Raw genomic sequence first — 4,449 nt, forward strand, 5'->3', positions numbered from 1 at the left:
AGCATGGAGGTATTTGGATGTTCTTTGGTGTGTCTTTTTGTTACGAAGACAGTTGGTATCCCTTTTTCAACTGTTATATGGACATGCACTGCTACGCCGAGACCCCCTGTAACTCAGAGAAGCCACGGAGGACTCTGAAACTTCTCCCAGCCCTTAGTCCACATGAGGGGGAGTAGATAATGAGTGAATTTTCAATCTTGGGTGAACTATCACTTTAAGGCCCTCAGGCAGCATTTGTATACAGGGGCTTTTTTTGAACATGGTTGTTTCAACAAATGTCTATCAGTATGCCACATCCAATACTTTACAGTGTTGTGGCCCTGATGCTGTGTTTCAAGTAGCTGTAATAATGACATAACTTTACAGTGCACATTGAACAACATTTAAAAGGGCCTTTTTTTTTAACATGGATATTTCAACAATGTCTATCAGTATGCCACATCCCATACTTTACAGTGTTGTGGCCCTGATGCTGTGTTTCAAGTAGCTGTAATCATGACATAACTTTACAGTGCACATTGCACAACATTGCACAGCATTTAAAACATTTAAAAGGGCCTTTTTTTGAACATGGACATTTCAACGAAGGTTGCAATGCTTTACAGTGCTGTGGCCCTGATGCGGCATTTGTTTATGAAGGCTTTTTTGACCTTACTTTTCCCCACCGGTGTCCATCCATCCAGGGTACTACAGCGCATGATGTAAGCTGCAAGAAGAAAAAAAACAGAGAAAAGAAAGCACAAATTACAAATGGCATAATGTAACAGCAGTTACAATGACAGTATTGAGAGTTTTTTTTAATCCAGATGTCACATAATTCACATTGAAATATCTCTATGGTTCACACGAGGAAATTCAGCAAAACTGTGAGGTCACTGAAACAATCAAAACATTAAATGTAGCTATGTGATACATGGGGTTCAAACACTTCAGAAATTATGCCAAATTTGGCCAGATATTGTGATGAATGTGAGAAGGGTCAGAAAAAAGAGGGGAAACCAAACTAGAAATTAAAAGTAGAATTACAACAAATTCATTTTTGAAAATAATTTGTGCTTCTTTATGTTATGTATTTTTACTGATGGATTTCCACAACCTTTCCATATTTCCATAAATTGTTAACAATGAGCAATGTACTTACTTAGAATCCCATTGACTTTGAACTTATCCAGGACTGTCTTCCCATCTGGCACCTTCCCGTGCTTCCCAAAGGCCACAGCATTTCGGCACTCCTCTGCAGTAAAAAACTCAAAAATACAAAAAGTCCTGAAAATGAACAGAGTAAATATAGGAGATTTTGAGTAAACCAGTACAGGCTAAAAATCAATCTTAAACATGCTACTATATCTTATTGGTCTCAATTCTAATCCTCTTAGACTTAGAAGTGATACAAATTAATCTCTTCACATTAGCCTTCAACTAGCATTAAAGCAGATATCAGTGGAATGTTTTTGTTAATATAAGTCCTAAATAGTCCTATTTTCCGTCAGCAATCACTTACATGAAGTATTTCAGCCTAAACACGAGTCTCTCCGTCACTCTGCTCTGCTGTAACCCGAGGAGAAAATTTTCCTTGTGGGATACAAGTGTTATCCAATGAGGGGAGAGAACGGCATGAAGGGCTGTGTGTGCAGCCAAGGGATGCGCGTGAATGTGGTGACGTAGCACGAGGACCAATTGATGCCTGACAAGGGCGGGGGCTGCTAACTCATGGTGCGTTCAAGGAAACTCGTACTTTGTGTTTTTCCTTCCTGTGAAGTCATACCAGTTCAATCTGGTACGAGTTCACGGGTCGGAAGTTACGAGTGGCCGTTATAGGGAACTTTCACAGACAACAGGACGGTAAAAACACGAGCTACGGGTTACCTGGAACGCTACCAAGTCGTAGTTGTGACTTGAAGCTGTAACTTACGGTTTCAAAAGCCTGCCTTGAACACAGCATTAGCCGAAACGGCCGTGCCACTGATATCTGCTTTAACTTTATTCTTTTTGCATTTGCTTCACACTTCTTCACTCATGCGACACTTTACAATAACAATGTATTTGATTTGAATCATGCACTCTGTATTCTATCTTTTCACTTTGTTTTTATTCTATTTAATTATTTAATGATTACTGTATGCATTTTATTATCAACGAGATCAACAAGATTCCCGCGAGTCTATGCATGCGTTTATTATTACTAATTTCTCCAAGATGTCCGCCTCCTCCAGGTAAACAAACACCTGGTTGCATGTTTGTATAACTATTTGCTGTTGTCTGTGGAATAAAAAGGGTGGTGTGTGAGTTGCAAATAGCTAAACGGCGGTAGAACGCACTACCTCCATTTTCTGCTGCTGCTAGGAGGTGGGGACAGAGAGATCTGCTAGATAACAGGAGACATTGAGAGAAAAATCTGCACATTCATTATTCTAGAGGTAAAATATTTGGAAAATATGGCCTATGGTTGTTTTTGCCTGGAATTGTCCTTTAAGCTTTATTGTCTTTCATGCAGACACTGTGATATATGCAACTGCACCCTCTCATTCATTCGTGGTCTCGTACTGCCATCTAGTGGTGCAAATAAATCGCTACGCGACATGACAGCGGGTGATAACGGGAACACCTTTCCTCAGGCAGACACGCCTGTAAGTCCGCCAACATAAATTGTAGATAAAAGCCAGATAGCAGCTGCTAAAACCTTAGTCACGGTGCAGCAAGAAGTAACTACCATCAAGCTAGACGAAGAACCGACGTCAGGACACCGCTGCTCAGGTTAGGCTGTAACAACTTAAGATCGTACTATTTGTTTACATTGTGTTGTGTGTGTGTGTTATTTTAATAACCTAGCTTTCTTTGTACCAAAATCTAAATTTACAGGTGTGATTATCACACCCGTGCTGATATACAGTACAACAGCACTCCCTCTCGTGTGATATTGCTTAATTATACAATTATTGTTCAGCTTCCTAGTAGATTCCTTTCGCCTCCCAAGGACATAGCTTCAGGAAGGTGATGCCCTGAGGTTTTGTTTAACCCTATATGATTAATCAATAACTTGATAATACGATAATTTATGAATAGTGACCATAACTGGTCATGAATCATTACCCTCCATATACCCTACATTGTCAATACATTTTAAAGAATTAAATTCTATAATCTACAATAAAGCGGCAACGGAGTTTCTGTAGGTATCAACAATTAGAGACCTATTTGCACTTTCATGCCTATCCTGGAAAAAAGTTGCTACTTTTTCTGATGAGAATTTTATTTTATTTAAATAAAAAATGTTTAAATCAATTTCCCAGCCCCAAATGTAGTGATAATTTGACCAATAGAGTTGTAAAATTCTGTCACTAAAATGCATACAGTTTCAAGTGGGGGTTACTCTCACCTTTGACATTTCTTTTTAAAAAATCCTGTAAATCAATGTTTGCAGCTGAAGTTTTCCAATATATAGATAATAATAATCCAAGTGATAAGAGACCAGAGACTGTCCAAGATTTTGGTTTTTATAGTGTCCATAGTAAGTTAGAAATGACAATCATGCCAAAAATTAGCTAAGCCATGTAGTGAAATGAATTACCATCTGAGTCATCTTTGGGTGAGCCGGGGTCTGGTTCATAAAAACACATCTTCTTCGGTGGGTTTCGCGCTCTTTTGGGCATCTCTTTCTTGGTATTTCCTGCTGGGCCATCCATTCTGTTAAATACATAAAAATACAATATTTTAATTATTTAAAAAGGTGGTTCAATGTCTTATTTTAGTTACTAGTTTTATCATGTCATTATATCTCATAATTTGGTACAGCAACTTGTTGAAACATTTGGATACAGAGATGTGTTACTGTAACCATATCAGACAACTCAGGAACTGAAAAACATGGTCTTTAAGAGGATATATCCTCTTAAATTTCAACACATCAACAATTTTGTCCACAGCAAGCACTTTGAATATACATGAGGCTCCAATGCAAATATCTTAATTGCCAAAAATGCCATAGGCTACATCATGTTAAGATTTGATCACCAAATCAAACTTGCTGTCTTGTTTGCTAATTATATAATAAAATATGATTAACCACCCACAGAATTCTGAAGAATTAATTATGAACACATGAATACGTATATAAAATTATGTTTAAGTCATCATGAAACAATAAGCAGTATGATCTGCTCTGAGACGCTGGAGGTGTGTGCTGGAGATGCTGAACTCTGTCCAGCTGCCTGCAGAACTCCCTTTTAAACATCCACCATTACAACAAGCCTTGTTTAGAGCAGTCTTGATAAACAACATGGATAATACTGGAAAAAATAACATTCATTAGCCACTTCAATCTAATTTGGCACATATTTTGTAGGTAAATGTGGACTCCTTTCTAAATGACCAGCTAGCAGGCAATCCATCACAATCGTCGTCTGTTAATTTGAAGATTTTTTCAGTTCAGTAGCCTATTATTTTACTCAC

General features: G+C 38.0%; 1 long non-coding RNA gene across 1 annotated transcript; it reads right to left on the reverse strand.

Annotated features, from left to right (window-relative positions):
• Positions 1-598: 598 nt before the first annotated feature.
• LOC146972606 (uncharacterized) lies at positions 599-3,686 on the reverse strand. Its single transcript, XR_015037912.1, has 3 exons — positions 3,569-3,686; positions 1,142-1,266; positions 599-706 (listed from the first exon to the last, which is right to left on the reverse strand). It is a non-coding gene; the product is annotated as an uncharacterized LOC146972606 (long non-coding RNA).
• Positions 3,687-4,449: the final 763 nt, after the last annotated feature.

This window comes from Trachurus japonicus, chromosome 16 (assembly GCF_045865225.1).
Source record: "Trachurus japonicus isolate A0001 chromosome 16, Traja_1.0".
Classification (NCBI taxonomy): domain Eukaryota; kingdom Metazoa; phylum Chordata; class Actinopteri; order Carangiformes; family Carangidae; genus Trachurus; species Trachurus japonicus.